The 25,923-nt window shown below is 40.4% G+C and overlaps 1 protein-coding gene across 1 annotated transcript in view; it reads left to right on the top strand.

The window, feature by feature from the left end:
• The window catches only part of SLC35F1 (solute carrier family 35 member F1), a 1,996,989-nt gene that overhangs the window by 1,474,276 nt on the left and 496,790 nt on the right, over window positions 1–25,923 (top strand). The gene's annotated exons all lie outside the window — the stretch shown is intronic.

Genomic DNA, 25,923 nt, shown 5'->3' with positions numbered 1-25,923 from the left:
GTAAAGTGTATCCCCGATGTGTAGTTTTTCCCCTGCCTCAATTTTTTTGTGATAAAAAACTTGTTCTGTTAGCTTTGTAGGTGCCTTTAGAACATGATATAACGAGCATCCCTTGTGTCTAGTGATGCCCTGCCTCATATATTTTGTATTGCAAAACTTGTTCTGTTAGCTTTTTTAATATAAAGTGTATTCCTGGTGCCTAGTGTTGCCTCCCCAAATATTACAGGATTTGTTCGTTAGTCTAGGAGAATGAGAAGGTATAACATCCCCCTCCTTACACACACACACACACACACACACACACACACACACACACACACACACACACACACACACACACAGCCCTCTTCATCCAATTTCATGCACAGGTACATTCACCCTTTCACCCATACAGATACACACATTCGCACATTCATGCATACACACACACACACACACACACACACACACACACACACACACACACACACACACACACACACTCACTCACACACTCACACACACACACTCACACACACTCTCACACACGCACACACATGCACACACACGCACATACACACACACAGCCCCCCTCATATATTCATACATGCATTCACATGCATAATTGTCTGTACGCTCCTCAGCACTTACCTCTAACCTATCGAAAGCAATGGGTAAATGTGAGCTTTTGCCATGTTTATTAACATGACTGTACGAAGTAACCTGCCTTACCCAAAACATTTCCGGTGGAAAGCATGTGGCTAATTAGCATAGGCGATTCTGTGTAGACTGCAACTGCAGTGTTTGCCTTTCTGTGACTCAGTGATATATAGGTCATATTTAAGCTGAGAAGCAAGGATAATGCCCTGGCCTGTTAAGTATTTTGGAGTTTCTGTCTGTATTCCATTGACAGAAAAAAAATTTTTAAATCTGGACAGTGTTTTTGATGACAGCTTTATAAGGGTGTATATTAGAATTTTGGCTTTGTTGGGACATAACATTAGCACATTACCCAAGGAAAAGCACAGGTAAGAGGAAACTGTTTTATAGTTGTCATTGGGATATTTGTACATCAGTAGTATAGTAACCAGGTGAGGAGATGTCTGCTTATTAAATTAGTGTTAAATTCAAGTAATAACTTCACATGTCATGTCCATATTAAAAAGAAACTACTATACTGACTCAGCCCTGAGGAATATCTTCAGGAATGCATTAAACTACACAGGTGTTTACAATAAAATTCATTATCATCATTTGATTAACTGTACACCAGTTTACTTTTAAGCTTAAGTAACAGCCTGCAGTTCTCTCTCCTTTAAGTCTCTTTTAATGAAGTGGCTATAACAAGTGAGTGCCAGCCTGTATTATGATTTTTTAGAAATAGCAGACTTTAGGATAGCTGTCTGCCAACTTTCTATGACTAAGTGGAAAAACGACCATGTTTTCCTACAGTTAGATATCAAAGAGTAAGCAGGAGTTGCAAATCAGTTAATTAGCTGTTGTCTAAAGATACAGTAAGCCTGAAAAAAATTAGATTAATCTTTTATGCAATTATTTAAGGCTCCTGGAGAGTTGTATCTGTTGTAGAAAAATCCTGACGGATCTAACAAGCCCAGAAATAAAATTCCAGTCTAAACATTTAATTCAAACTTGTAAAGCATTTGATGTTTGTGAGCTTGTGGAGGAACAGATCATTTGATTGGAAAGCTAATTGTTTAATCAGTTCCCATTGGGTATACTGGAATACACAAGTTAACAGTAATGACTTGTGTAAGTGAGCTGACCTTTCTTTGATGGATGTTGATGGAAGGCTGGAATCACTAGAGCATTAATCTTCTGCACATAGTTCTATCTGTATTGCCCTTAAGTGTCATATTCGTACTGCCCTATGTCAGTGAAAGCAAATAGTGTCATGTTACTATGGGTAAACCTTCCAGCAGCTGCTGCTAATGTAGTCTTTGATTAGCCTGCCCTGCTGTTATCTTCTGTGGTTCTTAGTTCAAAACCGCTGCATGTCTTATTTTTTATCATATGCATTCTTTATGTTTTAAAGGAAAAATTGATCAGTGTGTCACTGGATCACCAAATCTGTCAGTCTGAGTTCTTACTGTAATGTTGGTCTTCTTCTTCTCTTTCGGCTGTTCCTGTTAGGGTTTGCCACAGCAGATCATCTGATGTTCTTCTTGTTTCACTGTTGCAGTCATCACACTTGGCTTGTCCTGCCAGGGCTAGCCATCAGTCGGCCTGAATACCAGAGGTTTAGTAGTTCTGTGTCAGTTGCTGTCGCTCCAGGACTGATATCAGGTTGTCAGTGATATAAAATCAGGCAGCCGACACCATTACATCAGTCTTTCTTGTCGAGGAGCCCAAAGCAGAAGCAGTTCACATGAATGCTGGTCGGCTTTCATTTCTGAATTGAAGTTGAAGTCTTCTAAAGCTAAGTACCCTGTTGGGGATCCTTTTTTCTTGCTCTAACCAATGTCAGCAAAAGTTAACAATTGTATCGCCTGTGGAAAGCAAATACCACACCAAGACTTCCATTCTTACTGTGTCACCTGTTTAGGCCCAGACCACGACATACCTCGCTGTCGCTTTTGTGGTTTTTCAACACCAGAACTATACGTTTTTGGGCCCTTATTGTAGCTAAATATTTTCGCTGTCGGTCCCCGTATTCCCATATGGCTACTGATCTTCTGAAAAAATGAAAGGATAAAGACAGAGACAGACAGCACAGGTCCTAAACTGCTGATGACGCTTCCATTAAGCTAGTCGTCAGTTCTCCGGTCCTCAGTGAGGTTCTTTCGCTGCCTCGATGCATGCTTTTGTGGATTTGCAGGCCGTTACTGAGACCCATTCGGAGTCCAGTATGCAGCAAGACTCTTCTTTGTCAAAGGATCCTGCGGATGTCTCCACCTTGGATGGGTCCGGAGCCTCTGAGCAGGCACCTGCTTCCGAGGAAGTTATTCGCACTACCGATACTTGACACAAACCAATGACTTCTTTTGCGTCTTCAGTTCTTTCTAAAACTACTGAGTATCTAAGGCCCAGGGTATGAACTATGCCTAAAAAAACAACGACCCAAGCTCAGGCACCTGCTTCCATGCCTCAATCTCAAATGCTTAAAATGGCGGAAGACCTTATCATGCTTATTAGAGGAAGCCAACCTACCCCTTCCAAAAGAAAAAGAGACTTGTCCTCAGCAGTTTTATCTGACCAGGAGTCCGATGGCTCTGAAGTTTCTGAATATGAAGACATGCAACCCTTATCTGCTTAGAGAAATCCATTCCTTCAGCCTCTCCTCCAGAGGATTTTTTCATTTGGTGAAACCCTACGTACTTTAAGGGATCATTTCCAGTGGAAATGTCAGGGCTATCCTTAGTCCAAAAAGAGACTCAGGGAATTCTTAGATTTACCACAGCACAGACCTTTAGCCATTCCTCCTGTCTTGGATGTTGTGGATGATGTCTTTATGGAATCCAGTTTGACTTCTGGCACTCTTCCTCCTGATCCCAGGAAACATGACAGTATTACAGAGTCCCTGACTCTCATAAATTTCTTTTCAAAAATCCTACTGCTGACCCAGAGGTCATCTCCCAGGGACCTAAAGGAATTAAAGCAACCACAGCTAAGAATCCCACCCTCTCGGACAGGGATTCCCAAGCTTTAGAAAGATGGGGTAAAAAAATATACACCTCTGCAACTCTTGCCATTAGAGCACTAAATTGTCAGTCCCACATGCTGAAGTACCAGCAACATACCTTGAAACTCCTCAAACAAAAAATATCTACCTTTCCTGCTTGTGCAGAAAATAAAGAATTACAAGAGCTTATGCATTCTGCAAGCCAAGTTACTAAACACACCTTGCAATGTGGCTTTGACACCCTAGAAGCATCTTGCAGGGCAGCAGTCACTGGTCCTGTACTTAGAAGGCATGCTTGGCTTAAGGAACAGACCTTGCCAGACCATGTCAAATCAAAACTATTGAATGCACCATTTAACAAAGAAAATGTGTTTGTCACCAAGGCAGAAGAGGTCTTAAAAAAGATGGAAGAAAAAGCTAAATCTATGCAGACAGTTAAAGACTTCTTACAAGTCCAGCCTCCGAGGTTCAGTAGGCATTGCCCATCCAAGCACTGGTCCTTTCTGGCCCCTTCCTGGCCAGCTCAGCCAAGATCTAGGGGAAGCAGACCCCCCAGACAGCAGTCCCAGGGAATGCAGAGATCTAAGCAATGGAGTTCCTCCACTTCAAAAACAGGAAGGGCTAAGCCACCCCCTTATGGAAAGAACTCACAATGACTTTACACCTCAACCCCTTACCTTTGCCCACCTGTTTGTGCCCCTAGGATGAAAACTCTCCTTCCATGCAAACAACTGGGCCTCTATTACCAACGACCGATGGGTCGTCAACATAGTGTCCCAGGATTACAAATTTTATTTCCACACTCTGCCAACCCCAAAAGGGTTTCCAGATCTTCCTCCAAACGAGTGGGCAGAGGCCAAAGAACAAGTCCATTCCCTGTTCTTCATGAGGGCAATACAGCCTGTTCCTGCAGACCAGATAGGCCAAGGTTTTTATTCCAGGCTTTTCCTGGTACCTAGAAAAGAGGGCACCTGGTGCCCAGTCCTCTTTCTCTCAATTCTAAACATGTTCCTGGTGATACCAAAATTCAAAATGCTCACCCTACAGCAGCTTCTTCCTATGCTTTCCAAGGATGCTTGGTTAACCACCTTAGACCTAAAAGATACCTACCTACACATCCCAATCAGGGAATCTTGCAGGAAATATCTATGTTTCAGGGCAGGATCTATGCACTTTCAGTTCTCTGCACTTCCCTTTGGCTTATCCACTGCTCCCAGAGTTTTCATAAAATGCCTGGCTCCATCCATTGCCTTTTGCAGACAAAGAAATATTCAAATTTACCCTTTCTTAGATGACTGCCTGATTCAGGCAAACAGTCAGGAAAAGCTGTTACAGCACCTGACCTTTGTAAAGGACCTACGGACCTCCCTGGGGTATACTATAAACGAAAAGAAATCAAAACTAGTCCCCACTCAAAAAATTGTATTCCTAAGAGCAAGCCTGGACACAGCATCCCAGATGGCATTACTTACTAAAGAAAAACAAGCCTACCTGACAGGCTACTTCTCTCAACTAGCCACCAGAACCCAGTTATCCGCAAGGAAAATCCTGCAAGTTCTGGGGTTTATGGCCTCCTGCATTCTACTCATTCCATATGCCAGACTGCATATGAGGAAACTACAATGGTATCTAAAAAGCCTTTGGTGTCAACACTGTCAGGACATGGAAACTGTCATACCTGTGATACCCGTGGATACCCTTTCTAAGGAAATATTTTCTTTGGTGGGCCGCAGCATGCAACCACAACAAGGGTCTTCCCTTCTCACAACCCCATGCTGCCCAGACTCTCACCACAGATGCATCAGATTATGCCTGGGGTGTACACCTGGATGGCAGGTGCATTCAGGGCCACTGGAGCCCAAATCAAATACATCTGCACATCAACCAAAAAGAGATGCTAGCTGTTCAGCACACTCTGACAGCTTTCAGACCCCTACTCTCCCCGGGGCCTCTAGTGATCAAAACAGACAACACCACAGTGATGTGGTATATCAACAAGGAGGGAGGAACTCACTCTTATCTTCTCTGCAGGTTCACCATGACCCTTTGGCACATGGCGTCAGCCATGCAAATGCACCTACTAGCACAATTCTTGCCAGGCTCCCTAAACTCTCTGGCAAACAATTTAAGCAGAAACCTGCTATACCCACATGAGTGGCAGCTAGACCACAGAACCTTCAACCTTGTAACCCAGAAATGGGACATACCAAAGGTGGACTTCTTTGCCTCCCACAACAATTACCAGCTCAGCAAATTCTGCACCAGGGAACCTCATAGCAAAGCCTGGAAAGTGGATGCTCTATCCTTCCAATGGGTAAACCTCTTGATCTATGCATTTCCCCCCTACCACTAATTTCAAGGGTACTGCTCAAAATAAGGGAGGAAAAACCAAGGGCAATCTTGATTGCCCCAGACTGGCCATGCCAGCATTGGTGCCCACTGCTGCACAGCCTCTCACCCCTGCCACCATGGCACCTACCTCAGATCCCAACTCTTCTGACACAGAAGAATGGAGAATTCATGCATCCACAATTGCAGACCCTGAACCTGGCAGCCTGACTTATACTCTGACCTCTCCTCAAGCTGTCAGCCTAAACAAACAAGTCCTGGATGTTATACCTGAGGCCAGATGCCCCAGTACTAGAAAATCCTATGCTGACAAGTGGAAAAGGTTTTGCACCTGGATCCAGGCTAAAGTAGCTGAAACAGCACAGCCCTCCCTACCTCTCATCCTGGATTACCTAGCAGACCTACTACACAGGGGCCTGTCCTTCTCTTCTGTTAAAATTCATGCCTCTGCCATCTCTGCTCATTACAGCACAGAGTCACCTCTCTTCAAACACACTCTCATCAAACAATTCCTAAGAGAGGCTAACAATTTAAGGCCATCCAGAAGAGCTCCTACCCCAGCTTGGGACCTTAATTTTGTGTTGGTAAAGCTCACCCTTCCTCCCTTTGACCCTGCAGCTTCAGCAGAGTTAAGATTCCTCTCTTGGAAAACAGCCTTACTTCTGGCCATCACTTCAGCTAGAAGGGTTTCAGAGCTACAAGCACTCATGGCTGTAGAGCCCTTCATCATTTTCCATGCTGACAGAGTCTCCCTCAAGACTAACCCGACTTTCATGCCTAAAGTGGTGTCCAGTGTGGCTCTCAACCAATCAATTAATTTGCCCACCTTTTTCCCTAACCCACAAAACAAGGGGGAAAGAATTCTGCATTTGCTAGATGTGCACAGATAGCTCAGATTCTACCTGGATAGGACTAAATCTTTTAGGAAAACTGACCAATTGCTAGTCAGCTTTGCAGCAGGGGCAATGAGCAAGGCCATATCCAAACAAACAGTCTCCAAATGGATAGCACACTGCATCCATTTCTGCTACACACAGCATGGGAAACTGCCCTCTTAGGGGGTCAGGATGCATTCCACCAGGGCAACATCCTCCTCTGCAGCTTTTCTCAGAGGGGTCCCCACCAGGGACATCCTAGAGGCTGCAACATGGACTTCTGTTCATACCTTCACCAAGCATTACCACCTGCCTATCTTCTCCAAATCCAGGGCAGGTTTTGCAACCACAGTCTTGCAGGACATCCTAGCCAGCCCCCAGTCTTCTTGACTGCCTCCAGCCTTTTCTTCAGCTTTGGGAATCAACCCAAGTGTGATGACTGCAACAGTGAAACACTAAGAACAAAGTACAGTAGTGTACACTTCCATAAATGTAGATGTTCAAGTGTATTCACTGTTGCAGTCTTGGTTTCCCACCCTCCATTCCCCTTGTCTCTCTCTCTCTCTGTTCCTCACTCTTTACAGGGAATTTTTGGTATTTACTTTCTACTGGTGGTGTCCTTCCACCATAACCTAGCTCCCTATTTGGGGGCTCCTGACATTTGGGGTAAGAAAAACTGATGTAATGGCGTTGGCTGCCTGATTTTATACCACTGACGACCTGACGTCAGTCCTGGAGTGACAGCAACCAATGCAGAAATACTAAGCCTCTGGTATTCGGGCCAGCTGAGGGCTACCCCTGGCAGGATAAGCCAAGTGTGATGACTGCAACAGTGAATACACTCAAACATGTACATTTATGGTAAAAGTGTATGCAACTGTACTTTTCCATTTCTTCCTGTCCTCTGCATCTTGTTCTGTCACACCAAACACCTGCATGTCCTCTCTCACCACGTCCATAAACCGTATCTTAGCCTTCCTCTTTTCCTCTTACTTGGCAGCTCCCTTCTTAGCATTCTTTTCCCAATATACCCAGCATCCCTCCTCAGCACATGTCCAAACCAACACAATCTCACCTCTCTGACTTTGTCTCCAAACTGTCCAACCTGAGCTGACCCTCTAATATACTGATTCCTAATCCTGTCCATCCTTGTCAGTGCAAATCTTAACATCTTTAACTCTGCCACTTCCAGCTCTGACTCCTGCCTTTTTGTCAATGACACTGTTTCCAACCCATACAACATAGCTGGTCTCACTACCCTCTTGTAGACCTTCCCTTTCACTCTTACTGGTACCCGTCTGTCACAAATCACTCCTGACAATTTTCTGCACCTATTCCACCCTGCCTGTACTCTCTTCTTCACCTCTATTCCACACTCACCATTACTCTGAACTGTTGATCCCAAGTACTTAAACTCATCCACCTTCGCCATCTCTACTCCCTGCATCCTCACCATTCCTCTGTCCTCCCTCTCATTCACACACATATATTCTGTTTTAGTCCTGCTGACCTTCATTGCTCTCCTCTCTAGAGCATATCTCCACCTCTTCAGGGTCTCCTCAACCTGTGCCCTACTCTCACTACATATCACAATGTCATCTGCAAACATCATAGTCCATGGGTCCTCCTGTCTGATCTCGTCTGTCAACCTGTCCATCACCATTGCAAATAAGAAAGGGCTCAGAGCTGATCCTTGATTTAATCCTACCTCCACTTTAAATGCATCTGTCTCTCCCACTGCAGATCTCACCACTATCACACTACCCTTGTACATATCCTGTACCACTCTTACATACTTCTCTACCACACCCTACTTCCTCATACAGTACCACAACTCCTCTCTAGGCACCCTATCATATGCTTTCTCCATGTCCACAAAGAACAATGCAACTCCTTCTGACCTTCTCTATATTTCCCCATCAATACTCTCAGAACAAACATTGCATCTGTAGTGCTCTTTCCTGGTATGAAACCATACTGCTGATCACTAGTCATCACCTCACTTCTTAACCTAGCTTCTGCTACTCTTTCCCATAACTTCAAGCTGTGACTGATCAGGTGTATCCCTCTGTAGTTACTACAGCTCTGCACATCACCCTTATTCTTAAAAATAGGTACCAAAACACTTTTTCTCCACTCCTCAGCCATCCTCTGACTTTCCAAGATTTCATTAAACAATCTGGTTAAAAACTCCACTGCCATTTCTCCTAAGCACCTCCATGCTTCCACTGGTATGTCATCTGGACCAACAGCCTTTCCATTCTTCATCCTCTTCATAGCTGTCCTTACTTCCTCCTTGCCAATCTGTTTCACTTCCTGTTTCACTATCCCCACATCAACCAACCTTCTCTCTCTCATTCTCTTCATTCATCAGCCCCTTAAAGTACCCTTTCCATCTGCTCAACACACACTCCTCGCTTGTGAGTATGTTTCCCTCATTATCCTTTATCACCCTTACCTGCTGCACATCTTTCCCAGCTCTGTCCCTCTGTCTAGCCAATCGGTACTGGTCCTTTTCTCCCTCTTCAGTGTCCAACCTTTCATACAACTCTCCATATGGCTTATCCTTAGCCTTGGCCTCCTCTCTCTTTGCCATGCTCCTCATCTCCTTATACTCCTGTCTACTTTCTTCATCTCTCTGACAATCCCACTTCTTCTTCGCCAGCCTCTTCCTCTGTATACTCTACTGTACTTCCTCATTCCACCACCAGGTCTCCTTGTCCTCCTTTCTTTGTCCAGATGTCATACCAAGCACCTTTCTAGCTGTCTCCCTTACCATCTCTGCTGTAGTTACCCAGCAATTCGGTAACTCTTCACTGCTCCCCAGTGCCTGTTTTAACTGTTCCCTGAACTCCAGCTCGCAATCACCCTTTTTCAACTTCCACCATTTGATCCTTGGCACTGCTCTCACACTTGTCCACCTCTTCTTGATCACCAACATCATCCTACAGACCACCATTCTATGCTGCCTAACTGCACTTTCCCCTGTCACCACTTTACAGTCTCCAGTCTCCTTCAGACTGGCCCTCCTACATAGGATATAATCCACCTGTGTGCATCTTTATCCACTCTTGTATGTAACCCTATGCTCCTCCCTCTTGTTAAAATATGTATTCACCACAGCCATGTCCATCTTTTTTGCAAAATCCACTACCATCTGACCTTCTGCATTCCTTTGCTTAACACCATACCTGTCCATCACTTCCTTATCCCCTGTGTTCCCTTCGCCAACATGCCCATTGAAATACGCTCCAATCACCAGTTTCTCACCCTTGGGTACACTCACCACCACTTCATTCAGCTCACTCCAAAATTTCTCTTTCTCATCCATCACACACCCAACTTGCGTATGCACTAACAACATTAATCATTACACCATCAATTTCCAACTTCATAAACATCACTCTATCTGACACTCTTTTTCACCTCCAAAACACTCTTGGCATACTGTTCCTTCAGGATAACCCCTACCCCATTTCTCCTCCCATTCACACCATGATAGAACAATTTGAACCCACCTCCTATACACCTGGCCTTACTCCCCATCCATCTGGTCTCTTGCACACACAATATATCAACCTTCCTTCTCTCCATCATATCAGCTAGCTCTCTCTGTGTACCAGTCATACTGCCAACATTCAAATTTCCTACCTTCACTACTACATTCCTAACCTTCCTCCTCCCTTTCTGCTTTCAGGCATGCCTTCCCCCTCTTCTTCTCCTTCGGCCAACAGTAGCCCAATTTCCGCCAGCACCCTATTGGCTAACAGTACTGGTGGCAGTCGTTGTTAACCCAGGCCTCGACCGATCTGGTATGGAAATCTGTATTGTTGTCCACATATGTTATTTGGCAGAGGTTTTACACCAGATGCCCTTCCTGACGTAACCCTCCCCATTTATCTGGGCTTGGGACTGGCACGAAGAAATGCACTGGCTTGTGCATCCCCAGTGGCTGGGTTATTACTGTAAGGTTGGTGATACCTGTATACTAGACAGTGGTCAAAAACTGACACTTGTATTTTATGGTTCAAGGAAGTGCAGGCTCCATCCCTGATTTACAAGTCTTCAGATTCAACAACAAGACTTATTTTTTGCAAAGTGTGTATTTCTCTTTTAAAAAAAGTACATCTACAGAGTTCTGCCTGTTGCAGCAATGTACAGTGATAGCAGTACAGTGACTTTCAAGTTCTAAGCTTTAATGTGTAGTAAGTTGCATCTACTTTATTTTAATCTAATTTTGCAAAATGTTCTGTTAATCTTGTCTCTTTCATCTTACAAAGCACCTGTACTGCAGTAATGCTCAGTTTTCTGAGACTGCAGACAGAACTGATATATGTTTATGCATTATGCAGCACAAAATAGTGCAAGTGGGCGCTGTGTGCAGAGTTTGCAATTCAGAGAGAAAGTTAGCATGGCTGCACAATGAAAACAGAAGTGAGGCATGCAGTGCATGCTGATAACTATGAAATGATATGGAAATGGGGAATGCTATGTAAATGACGCACATGAAATATGCAAATAATGGCACCAAAAATAGTGAAGTGTTTCAGAAGTTTATAAAGTAGGCACACTCCACCACTGCATAAACATATTCTAAACACTAGGATTTTTTACTGTTTAAGCTAATGGATATGCTAGGAGTAACAGCAGCAGTTGCAAAACAGCTTTCCATTGTTACCACTATAGAAGCTAGTGCCCATGACATTGTATGTCATGGTGCTCTACAGGACCGCAGAATGTAGCTTCAGTACCATGCATGACATCATTTTGAATGAGCAGAAAGTGGACCATATGTCACCTAGTCAAACTGTGTCACCCTCAAGGAAAATTGGGAGAATGCATGTATGATCAGTCCTAGTGGACAAAAACGAACATACACCATTAACAATCCTAATTTTGGAGGTTTTTCAGTGACCTGTAAGTCTTGTGTATCCAATGACAGTTTCTCAACATAATGCTACAGCATTTGAAAGAGCGTGCTGTATTCCCGAGAACTGCAGAGGAGAGAACCACCACTCTGTGGGCATTTTACAAAATAGCACATTTCCCTGGGGTCCTGGTAGCTGTAGACTGCACAAGCATTGCTATCAAGGCACCACCTGGTCCACAAGGACAGAGGTATATTAACAAAAATAATTCCACCCCTTCAACTCCCAGATGATAAGTAATGCATGGACACTATATATAATATGTCCCTGTACCATCCAGACAGTTCCCCTGATTACACATAAAACAGATACCCGACTTATAACAACAGTTAAGTGGAGGGGGATTCCCACAGGGTCATCTAGTCTGGAGGTACAACTACTAGTATGCACATGGGGAGCAGGCAACATATAGGAATGTGACTGATGTGTGCTGTATGTGGTGCTCGATATGCCTTGTAGCTGTGAGTGATGAAACCCCAGACTATGGCAGAGATGGAGTACAACATAGCCTATGTAGAAGAACATCATGTCATAGAGCAAGTATATGAACAACTGAAAGGATTCTTCCACTTCCTTAACACATCAAGTGGGATGCTCTGATATGCTCTGATATGCAAAATCTCTACGGTACATGTCATGTTGCACAATATGACACTGCTGAAACAGCTAGGGCACACCATAGAAATAGGACCAGCAATGGAAGAGCAGGTTGTAGAGTCTGGGGATGGATAGGCAGGAGCAGTAAAGGTGAAGACAGTTGCAGTACACAGCAGGATTGACAAAGAGGTAACATATGAACCATGACACAGACATCACAGGGTACAACAATGCATGCAGTATGACACCCAGGATATACGAGGCAGTGCAAGGACTGGCCACTCTCTGTATCAGATATAACCACACTGATGCAGGTTAGTGGGTGGACACGTCATAGTGATTATAACTTATACAGATATCTGGAGGACACAGTGACATGGGGTAGGTGCAGGTGAAGTCAGTTCAATAAAAAGTTACTCCCCTAGCTGGTTATCAGAGTCGGGGTCACATCCTGTAGTGGAGGAGTTGAATTGCCATGTTGTTATACAGGTGGCATCCACTGAGGTGGCTTAATGCAGTATGTGGCAGAGAATGTGTAAAACTACTGGACTGAATGACTAAACCCTGAGGAAGTGTGCTATTTCAGGAACCTACAGAGCTTTATCAACCATTACACAAACAACAGCCACAAGCAAGCCTGGTGCATATTTGTCCACAGAGGATATTGAAGACTACATCTTATATGTGCCCTTTCTGTACTCTTAAACTGTAATCTCATAACTTCTGCTGTCCCTTGACTTCATATTGATCCTTAAAGTCTTCTCCGACCCTTTTGCTATTCACAGCTTAATATCTTATATTCATCTCTTACTGTTCTCCATCTTAAGTTACGACCTCTGTGCATCTAAAGTGTAACTCAAGCTTACCCTTTCCTCTTTTCTTTCAGCTTGCTCCGCACCTGTATATCGCTGGTTCCACCCCCCTTCCTCCAGCCTTTATCATGTGCCCTATAAAAAAACCTGGGAAACACTTGATATAACAAATTGGGAAGAGCACCCATTCTTTTAAACAACATAGGTGCTTGTTTTCTCTCTTATCAAACATTGTAGTTTTAGTAGTATTTGTTCTATGGCTTGCACACTCGCAGGGACTACTCGATGAATGTTCATTTCCCCCTGTTTTTTTTTATATTTTCCTGTACTAGTTCCCTTTCCGGCCACCAGATGTCAGCATAGCTTAAGAAATACTAGTGTTTTGTGGCTGTGCCCAAGCAGTTTCTTCCTTGCCAAATCCCTTGGTGCTCCTGTAGTTTACCTATGTGCAGTGTTTAAAAGTAAAAACATACATCTAAAGTGCACTGCCCTATAATAAAAGCACCAGACAATTGTGCCTGTAAACTTAATTTTTGCTCCGTCACCTGTAATTTTTTTCTGGGAAGAGTGTAATGTACCTGTTCACTGTTTTTTTCCATTTCTCTTGCCTCTTCCAGCTGGGCCAACCTGCTCTGTTTGCCCTCACTGAGCTCGAGCTCACTCCACTCCTCTACCCAACCCCCATTTCCACCCACCCCAACTTTCATTACATTTATACTCTCTATGCCACACCTTTTCCTCTCCTCTAGCCAATTAGCTGTCCCTATCAGTTAACAACTCCTCTCTACTGCCTCCATTCCTACCACACTCTCCTCCCCCCTAGTCCCACTCCTCTAATCCCTCCCCCCGTACATCTGTCGACCTTACCTCTATCTCCTTGTCACATATTTTACATTGGTAGCCCCTCCTTGTCCCCAGAATCCTTTGCTAGGGCAACATACTACCATTGTTTAAACTCCACTCTTCGTTCTTCAATACTACGTATCATTCAACATGATACCTCTTTATCTCTCTGCCTCCCTCCTCATTTTCCTTTCCCTATCAACCTCTTACCACATTCCACTTTACTATCAAACACCATCTCCAGCTCTCCACATCACTCACATCACCAGCAACCTCCTTCACGTATAGCTTATCTCTCCATCCCTCTTTCATATCTCACCTTCACACCTTTTCAAGATTAACAGATTTCAAACACCACTCTTACCTCTACTCCAAAACCAAGAATTGCTGCTACCTTAAACCTTCTCACATATATTGCTACTTTCCTGGAAACACTTTTACTGGACGGGGACATCCTCCCCAACCCAGGACCATCAGCCCCTACCTCCCTCAAATACACATCTCATACTGCACTTCCCCAGTCCCCCCACCCTCTCTCCTTCTCTTAAATCATCACATATCCTCTCCTTAAATATCCAAAGCCTAGTAAATAAAATCACAGAACTGCATTCCTGGATTGCCAACATTTCCCACCATATCTTAACTCTGTCTGAAATCTGGTTGAAACCCCATATCTCAAGCACAGAAATCTTACCTCCAGGCTATAACATCTTCTGCACTGACAGAACCAGAGGGGTGGAGGTGTTGCCATCTTCTATACTGAACAACTCAATCTCTCTCCACTTCTATACCTAGCTTTGAAGCTGCAGAACCCCTTATTGTAAATTGTCACCTAAATTCACATAAAAAATTTGCCATAACCTCCATCTACATAACTTCTGGAAATAATATTCCCATCCTTGAGAACATTCTCTCCTGGCTTGCTCAATATGTTCCATATGAAACCATTATCCTTGGTGACGTTAATATTGATTGGACTAAACTCTCAACTACATCTCCTAGTCATAGTCTCAACCTTCATGGCTTACACCAACTCATATCCTCCCCTACTCAGAATTTCAAAAACTCTACATCTAGACCTACCCTGGACTGGAGTCTTACCTCAGTTCCCAACCTTATCATAACCCTGGCACACTTTCTAACTCTCTTGGTGACCACTCCCCTACCAATATCCATAGATTCTCCAAACATAGTCCCAAAGACAAGCTTCACAGGGAATGTTGCAAACTCACCCAGTTCTATCCAGATACTTTTACCTCCACATTGTCTAATATAAAATGGTCCTTTCTTCAACACCTCCCTCTCAACGAGGCCATAACATCTTTCAATAAAATATTCCTGGAGATACTTAACTCCATGGCACCAATCAGAAAAATCAGAATAAAGTCTAACTCTTCCCCCTGGCTCACAAAACATACCCACTCCATTATGCATAAAAAGACAGTATCTAGAAAGCCTGGGGCAAAAATAAGTCCCCTATTCTACTTCAAAGATATAAAGAGCTTAGAAACTCATCCAAAAAACTTGTTAACAATGATAAGAAAGTTTCTTTTGTTCCAATCAATGTAGCCTACATAAAAATTCCCAAAAATTCTGGACTTCCATTAATCATCTTCTTTATCCTGGCAACCCTCCAACTACCAACCCCTTCCCACATAATGCAGGTACTGAAACTGCCACTCTCCTTAACAAACATTTCATGGAAACAATCCAAAAACTTACACAAAATAGTAATACTTCCTCTTCCTCTCCTTCAACCCCCAGCATAACACCTTTCAATACCTTCTCTTTCACACCTGTCTCCACCTCCCTCATCAAATCTCTCCTTTTCAAACTCAAACCTCGCTCCCCCTTTGCTGAGATGCTGCCTTCCTTCTTTCTTAGAATTGCTGCAGAATCCATTGCCTACTCTGTCTCCATACTCAGAAATCATTCCATTACCAAAACCTGTGCCCCTGATACATGGAAATCCTTCTACACTATCCCTCTTCATAAGGGCGGAAACTCTACCGATCTGTCTAATTATAGGTCCATTGCCATCCTGTCCCCTATCTCCAAAATCCTGGAAAAGTATATTCATACCCAGTTACTCAACCACCTGCTTGATCATAACCTGATTACTTCCACCCAACATGGTTTTAGACCCCACCACAGCACTTCCACTGCACTACTTTTCTTCACCCAAACAGTAGCAGAGGCCTGGGACAAGAACATGTTAGTCTCCTGTTTATTCTTTGATCTCTCTAAGGCCTTTGACAGTGTCACTCACTCTAAACTTCTAACTAAACTTTCCAACCTCCATCTCTCTGGTTCCTCTATAAACTGGTTCTCAAGTTACTTCACCAATAGGCAACAATCCATTTTCTGGAAAACTGTTTTCTCCCCCTTCCTTCCAGTCAACACTGGTGTTCCTTAAGGATCTGTCTTAGGCCCTCTCTTGTTCAATATTTTCACTAACAATCTACATTTAGTCTGTAACTTCTCAACACTCCTACAATATGCTGATGAGTCTACTCTTATTACCACTGCTCATAGTATCCCCGATCTCTTAGCTCTAACTGAGGACACCTTTTCTTCAGTTGAAATATGGCTCTCAGACAACCAGCTGGTATTTAACCCTAAAAAACTAAACTCCTTCTCTTCTTTCCTAGAACACTGGCACATCTCAAACCATCCTTCTCCATCACCTCCCTCAGCAGTACCATCATTAAACCCAAACCCCATACCAAACTACTTGGCAGCACTATTGACAATGAACTAAAATGTGATGTACACATCCAACAATGTATAAAAAAAACCTACCAGAAACTTGGTCTAATCTATCGTAATCAGAAATTCCTTACTCCAAACTCTCCCTAGCTCAGTCTCTCCTATTATCCTGTCTGTTGTATGCAGCCCATATTCTCACAAATTTTCAAATTACACTACTCAACAAACTTGAACAAACTTACAGTAAAATAGCCAGATTTGCCACTAATCTCCCTTACAATTCCTATCACTGTCTCACCCTTAAAGCACTTCAGTGGCTCAAATTCTGTAACCAACTATTACTTCATCAACTACATATTACCCACTCCATTCTGAACGATCTCTGTTCCTGGCCCTCCATCTCTAACCTAGTATCTTACTACACCCCCGTCATCACCTTTGCAGAACTGACAAACTCCTCCTTGATATCTACAAACCTAACAAGAAAATTGGATAAGTTCTCAGTAGCCCATACCTGGAACACACTCCCCCTTAATATAAGACAAATCTCCCCAAAAATACCTGTTTAAATGTGAACTTAAACACTATCTCCAAAAACCTGGTCTGCCCATGTCAGACCCCCACATGACAACAATATCACTTACTCATGTTGTACTCATCTATGATATATCACCCGTTTTTTATCCTCTTCTTTCTGTAATGTAATTCTATATTATTCTTCCAGAGTTATGTCAACACCATGTCTCATTTTGTCAAATACTATGGGTGTATCTCATATACTGTACTTTTTTGTAATTTAATTTCTTATTTCTATTTCAGTATACAGTGAGATGAACTGTAGCTAATATACCTCATGTTATGTGTTCTGTACAATTGTCCGTTTTGTTATGTTGCTAACTTTTATAAGATCATAAATTATCTGGAGCTTTTCTCTTCGGTTCTCCACTGAAAATGGGCCTCTGGCTCAATTGGACTAACCTGGTTAACAAATGTCAAATAAGTAAATAAATAAATAATACATAACTGTAGAACCATATGCATTAGTCTTGTGAAGGGTCCAAAATGTTGAGCTCACGGAGTATTGGTACCCATGACTTTAAGACCACAAATAGCCAGAGATGGCAGTCTGTGTGACCAAAGCTGAAAATGAAGCCATCTCAGCAGTGGTTTGTATAATCTGAGTAGGGCTGCCCTATAAGCCTGACTAGCTTGGTCTGCAAAGCTATGGAGTGCATCATCATGGATCTCATTAACAGAGACATTGGAAACCTCCAAACACTGGACCCTACCCAGTTCGGCTTTAAGGGCAGATCATGCCTCCTAAACCTGGTGGACTTCTTTGAGACAGTTACCAAGGCTATAGACGAGGGAAAGGTGGTCCACACAGCCTACCTAGACCTCGCAAATGCCTTCGACACCATTCCCCACTCAGGTATTATAGACAAGCTCACCAGCCTGAACATAAACTCCTACATCACGAGATGGGTTGCCAACTGGCTCACAGACAGAACCCACAAGGTAAAAGTTGCAGGAGCTAGGTCTGACTCTAAACCGGTTACAAGTGGCGTTCCCCAGAGCTCAGTCCTAGGACCCCTCCTGTTCGGCATATACTTCTCAGAGGTACAGGCAAACACAGGAGGACTATGGCTGACCAAGTTCACAGACGACTGCAAACTAGGGGCTATAATTGACTCTCCGGCTGACACAGACATCCTCCAAAAGGGTCTCACTGAGACAGATACCTGGTGTCAAAACCATGGCCTCAAGCTAAATGCCAAAAAGTGCATAGTCATCCTGTTTGGAAAAAACAAAGTACCCACAAACTAACGCATAGGTGGTAGCCCCCTAAATACAGAAGATATAATAAGGGATTTGGGGACCCAAGTAGATAGTAACCTCTTCTTTGATAATCACATTGCCAAAGTGGTTAGAAAATCCTTCTATGTGGCCCACCTAATCACAAAAGGGTTTGCATCCAGATCGAAAGAGGTCATTGGGCCCCTCTATGCATTACTTATCAGACCCATCATAGAGTACAATGCCCCGTTTGGGATGTACCTTACAAGACCCCTGCAACAACTGGAAAGACCACAGAAGTTCCTCACCAAGAGGATCATTGGCCTGAAGCAGATGCCCTATGCAGCTCAATTGAAGAAACTCCAGCTGTACTCGGTTGCATACCGCCTACTCTGAGGTGATCTCTGCCTGACATGCAAGGCCGTGTCCAACCCAGAATTGATGGACATGCTCCACCTAAAGAAAACAATATCCCCTCGAGCCACACGCTCCAGGGATCTAAACCTCACCACAACAATAAATAGGACGTACTGGAGGGATAGATTCCTGTCCCAGAGACTTCCCATGCTCTAGAACAAGATTCCAGTCTACATTAGGCAGAGCTCTTCACTAACCCTCTTCAAGAGAAACCTTGATGAGTAGAAGGGAAACAGAAAGTTTACCCCAGGGATCACGTCAGTGGTTCTGCTGGACAGAGGCACAGGGAACTAATCTAAGGGGGCAGAGAAAGCCAACACATTCCGGCTAGGCTTATAAATGCCTTCGGGAAGATAGCCTAGTACCTTCCTATGAACCTATGTGTACGGCCTGTTCACATCTCCACTTTCCCATGGCCACAGGTTAGATGTTGTGGAGAAACAGATCAGAGGACAGATGCATGAGTCTCAGTGAAGCACCCATTGAGGTAACAATTGCCAACAGAGACCTGAGCAACAGCAACTGTTCTTTATGCCACACCACATCACACAAGCCCTGAATCACACTCAGGATCTCCACAATGCTGTTGGTAGCACACACCCTTGGCTGGAACACTGACCTGGATATCCCTTGAGTTAAGCCTGATATTATACCCAGATCAGGGCTGACTTGGAGTCATGGCTGTACCATTCCCACCTCTCCCCTATGGTAGGTCTACACACATTTGTGGCAGTATGAATTTCATATGTGGGAAATGGACTCATGGGGACCCTGGGCAGGAATCACAGTTACTGGAGTCCCACCCTGATCTGGTGATATCATGAAGTCATCTTGTATCTCCACTGAGGCCTGCAGTGATAGTGATATGGATGATCCCTGTCACAGAAGCATTGCAGACAGTGCCAATGTGTCATTGCACATTGCCATCATAGGTTCATAGATGTACATGAATCTAATGACTGCTAGGGCCTTTATAAGTCTAGCAGTGCAACCCAAGTGTGACCCACACATTGGATGTTTTAGATGTTTACATAGGGAGGGGCTGAGTTTTGATTATGACATAATTTACTGGCTGCTGCTGTCCATAAGAGACATAGGCATCAGAACAGGGCTGAATTTCCAATTTTTCTTCAGCTGGTAAAAGTTATGCTTAAACAGGGTTAGGGAGGGACTTTGCTTCACATGGATGGGGAGCACATTCCAGAGAATGAAAAATCTGTGAGATACATATTTGTCTAGCCAGCATGCCCTATTTATGTCACAAACAAAATTTTCATCTTGGATCTAGTAGTTCTGATCCTGTTTGTCTTGCAGATGTGCAAAAGGTTCATTATAGCTGGGTCCAATGATGCCTTGTATGCCAGACATAGTTCGCCACTCAGTAGTCTATATGACACTGAGTTTAGAAATAGGGTTTTTGAGGTAATGTGCATAGGACATTGTGTTTATTCCCTGTATTCTTTTTGTAAGGAATCTTAGCAGACATTTCAGTTGCTGCATGTGTCTGGTCATGTACATACTGAAGGATGAATTATGATCTATGATGGGTCTGATGAAGACCAAGTACAGTGGTATGATGGCTTCCCTGGAACTAGATGACATACCTTTAGTTATAAGTTGAGCAACACAGAGATAACTTCTAACTGCTTTGGATACATGTTGGTTGAAGGCCAGGCTACTAACTACATGAATTCCCAGATCCCTGACTAAAGGGTCAAGTCTTAAGGGGTGTTTTATTGATGTAGTTTCCCCATGGTGGCTGAATTCCCAAAAGGTATTATAATGCATGTCTATTTTTTCTTCAGATTTTTTTGTATTTTTAACAGATAAACAGAAATAGATTTAATACAGTTGTAAATAGCATCAATACAATTGTATAGAAAAGAAAATAGTCTCTTTTTTTTCAAGGAAAAAAATATATACAATATATACAACATGCCTGTGAGATATTACTTAAAACAAATTGTAGCACTCCAGAAACTAAAGTTCAGTATAGTAAGTAGTAATATATGTTATATAAACAGTAATCATCTTGAGAAATGCATTTAGGAAGCAGAGTTCTGCTGAAAAAATCAATTAGAGATAATACTTTTGTCCAATAATTATTGACAAGGATCTTAGGAAATAACCTACTCTTCTTTATTTTAGTCTCAGTTAAAGCTACTTCTTTTAATGAAGATAAACATTCTTCAAAGGATGGCAGTGAAATTGAAACCTAGTAGGTAGAGATTCTCATTATTCAACTTGTGGTTATAATTTATATTAAATAGAACTAAAACCCTAGTTAAAGAAAAAGAATGAAACCATAAAGCATTCATGAAATCTTCTATGGAATTCCAAAAAAAGTTTCAAAGATGGACAGTCAAAAATATATGCATCCGATCTGTATTACAAATCTTGGTACACCTCCAACATTTAATTATGCTGTTTTTATTTTTATTTTTCTATTTTTTTGAAATTCTATTTAGAGAAAGATCTGTATAAAAATGTTCAAGTAAATCTATGCTAGTGTTGAGACCAACCTGTATATTTTATAGAATTTAATATTTGGGATTTCTGCTCTTAAGTAAACATTCAATTTGGATATAAGGTTTTCTACCTTAGATGTGTTGTATAATATATCACAGAAAAGTTGAATTAGTTTAGGGTTTTCATTAGGAAATGAATCTGCAAGTAATAAGCATTCGTCTTGAACTTGTATTTTAATTTTCTGCAAAAGTTACCAGTCTTGAGGATTCAAATCATAATCATTTATAAGCAGTTGAAGAGCTTTTACTTTTAGTTCTTTAAATCATTGATAACAGCAAGAAAAGCTTTTGGTCTCCCAAAAGTCAAGTTTAAGTGTAGAGACTTTATTAAAGAAAGATTTGTTTATACTAAATGGAATGGTAGTCTTAAACGAAAGTTTCACCTGTAGTTTGCTGAGTATGATATTTTAGAAAGAATTTAAGATATGGTTCATAAAAGAAAAGGATAACAGGGAGGGAGAGTTATATTGAATATTGTTACAAAGGTAATGGCAAAAAATACTTGGATTTATACTGCTATTATTTCCTGTTAAGTCATCATTAGTATTAATTTATTTTTCTCAGCTGAATCTCTTTTTTTTTTTAAATTGGTCATTGTACTATCTGGCTTGTTAAACTATCATGTATACTTTATTGTATGTAATTGGAGCTTTTCTCCTCGGACCTCCACTGAAAATGGGCTCCTGGCCCAGATGGACCAATCCAGTTAACAAATGTCAATAAATAAATGTCAGTAAATAAATAAATAAAATTAAGTGGATTGAAATGTAATGTTTTCTAGTTTGAGTTATAATTAAGATTAATCCAGTTTAGAATAGTTTTAAAAATTGTTGCTTTAACATATGTATCTACATCAGGAAAGTTAATACCTCCTAAGTTCCAGTGTTTAATATGATGATGTAGGGCTACTGAAGATTTGTTTGTAAACCATAATAGTTTTAGTAATTGTTTATTAATGTCTTTAGTAAGTGATTTATCAGGATGTACGTTTAACACTTGTATTATATAATCGTTTAGGAAAGAGAATCCTTTTTATTGATTACACTCTATTATCAAAGAATGTCATAGTTTTGCTCCATTTATTAGTTAGACTTGAGATTAAGTTTAAAATGTTTTTATAATTTGTAGTTCTTATTCCTTCAATAGTATTCATTACAGTTATTCCTGAATATCTGAAGGAAGTAGTTTATGTACTGTGATAATGTTTTTCATGTTTGTAGTTTCCTTTTTTTGTTTTGAAATATAAACTTGTATTTTAGATTATTAAAGTGCAGACCTTGGTATGACTGAAATAGCTTTATGATAATATCTAAGCCTTCTAGAGTTGATCTTGAGTTGGAAAGTGTTAGTAGTACATCAGTGGCAAATAGCATCGTTTTGGAAGTGTAATTTTCCAAAATTTCTATACCATTGATATTTGCATTATTTCAAATTAAAATTGATAGAGCTTCAATGGCTATAGCAAATAAAATAGGAGCAAGGGGATATCCCAGTTTAGTACCCTTAGTAAGGGAAATGGATTCAGGAGTGAAGGGCTCTAATTTAATGTATGTTTTATCTTTATATTTTTTTTTAATAAGGGAAATGAACTGAAAAGTAAAACCAAATGATTCTTAGAGCTGAAATAGATAATTCTGATGTAAAGACTTAACAACTTTTTCAACATCTAGGCTAATAAGAACTTCTTCATTTTTGTTATTTACAGAATCTAAAAGGGTTAATAAACATTTGATATTGTTTTGAGTTTGTCTTTGCTATACAAATCCAGTTTGTTCTATATTAATGATTTGTGATAGTTTTTTTATTTTGTTGAAGTTAAGTTCGGCTACTGTTTTATTGTTTAGTTATTTTTAATCTGTTTGAAAGGGCAGACATGAAAATGTTATAACCATTGTTTAGAAGTGACTTGGGTCTGTATGAAGAACAGAGTAGAGAATTTTTATTTTCTTTTAGTATGGGGATGAATATTTCCATAAGGAGAAAATTATCTCATGTGTATGAACTAATATAAGCATTTTATGGAAAAGTGAGACAATAGATGGGGAGAATAATTTATATATTACTATTATTAGTCTATCTATACCTGGGGCTTTACTAGATTTAAATTGTTTGATTTTGTCACAATCCCTTTAAAAGTATTATCTTTGTGTCAATTTTCTTTTAGTTCAGAGGGCATCTTTTTAAAAAAGGACAAATCAAGATCTTCATGTTTAGATTTTGAATTTACAAATATGCAATGACGTCAGAAAGCATCAAGGACCATTGTCTGTGTATGATTTGTTGTTATTAATATCTTTTAGTTCTAACATGCTATTGCTTTTTGATTGTATTTTTACTTTTTTAGTTAGATTATGCATGTGTTTAAGAGACATAGCATAAGAAGCTACTTTAAGTTTTCTAAAGCTGTGGCTGTTTTATGTGATAACATAGCCATGTAGTTCTTATTTAGACTCTATGTTATTTGTACTGTAGACCTATCTTTTTTATATTGATTTTTAGTCTCTTGAAGTTGTGATTGTATGTTTGATAGTTTTGATTCCCATTCTTGTTTTCTGCTTACACCAAACTAGAATTTTACCAAAAATATAAAATTTTAAAAAGTCCCAGATCATAACTATATTAACTCCATCAGTACTATTTGTTTCTAAGCACCGATTCAGTTCAGAATGGAGCCAGGGTTTGAAATCTTTTAATTTTGTTATATAAGCAGGTAGTCTGGTTAAATAAGGTAATTTTGAAGAATGTATGCAAATTTAGAGTAAGGGCATTGTGATCAGAAATAGGACAGGGTATGATATTGAATGTGGGTATCTTTAAATTATGTCCCAGCATACTAGTATTCTATCATTTCTAGTTTGTGTACCATATTTGTGGGAGTAATGAGAAAGGGTAATGATTTAAAATCTCTCAGACTGAATTTATCCTTAAAGTTAAGATTTTCAATCAGTTTGTAAGCATTTTCACAGTTGAAGTCATTCTTATTTTCTTTCATTACTACAATCTGAATAATCTAATAAACACTTAAAGTCAGCTCATTTAATTAAAGTCCATTTATATTCATTTAGAATAATGTCTATATACTTTTTAGCTAAATTTTGACCCATTCCAGGAAACTAAAACACATTTACATCAATAATTTATTATGTTTTATAACAATGGGAGTTAAGAGGCCATCTTGGTCCTCTTATTTATGAATGATTTTTGATGAGATAGCATTTTTTCCATAAAATCATCACTCCTCTTCTCTTGCTTTTAAATGAGTACTGTGCCACAACTGAATAATTACTGGTATTCCATACATTATTGTCTGTATATGTAATGTGTGTTTCTTGAAGGAATATAACTTGAGCTTTGTTTGCTTTTAAATAATGAAGCAGGTTAGATGTTTTCCTTGGATTGTTTAAACCACTGACATTTAAATATAACAGAGTTAAGTCCATCTATAAAATATATTAAGACTATATTATAATCGTCATAAGTCGATCTAAGTAAATATTGTATGAGTATACGTTCTGTAATTTTTTGCAGAGTTAAAACCAATATTTCAGAAATGATAAAAAAGGAAAAATACTAATAAATCAAGTGAATAATTCTATGAAATACGTGGAATTCACAAAATTCTTACCCAAGTAAATGTGAGATCCACTCGACTATGCTTTACTATCTAACTAGAATCAAAGAATAGAGAATTAATAGCATTAATAGAACTCTACAGCGAACGTCTAATGTGGAGATCTATGAAGTACAAAGATTTGTTTTTCCAATGAGAAGGTGGTGAGAGTAGAAACAGATGAGACAACTGAATCAATTTGGATATGGGAAGGAGAGATGATATAACAAATGTAAATATGTTTGTTCTCTTATATCAAATCTAGAAGTCCAAATGAATGAAAAAGTACCAATCACTTATATATATATGTATGTATATATATATATATATATATATATATATATATATATATGTACTGTGTGTGTGTGTATATATATATATATATATATATATATATATATATATATATATATATATATATATATGTGTGTGTCTGTATATATATATATATATATATATATATATATATATATATATATATATATATATGTGTGTGTGTGTGTGTATATATATATATATATATATATATATATATATATATATATGTGTGTGTGTGTGTGTGTGTGTGTGTGTATATATATATATATATACATGTATATATTTATTTCTACATATATTTTCCTTTCTTATTTCTTATTCTCCTCTGTCCTTTGACTCCTTCACTGTCCATCCCTCTCACTCTCTTTTATTTTTTCATTCGTTTCATGTCCCTTTAACTTTCTCATGTTTTCATTTTCCCTTACCCCTTTGCTTCCCCCCTCTGGTTCTTTACTTTAAATCATGTAAATTCCTCCTACCCAGCACTACAATAAAGTACAATAATGAGAACAGATACCCAG

Source organism: Protopterus annectens, chromosome 1.part1 (genome assembly GCF_019279795.1).
Source record: "Protopterus annectens isolate FY-2018-M chromosome 1.part1, PAN1.0, whole genome shotgun sequence".
NCBI lineage: Eukaryota > Metazoa > Chordata > Ceratodontiformes > Protopteridae > Protopterus > Protopterus annectens.
This window is presented reverse-complemented; position numbering and strand designations above follow the sequence as displayed.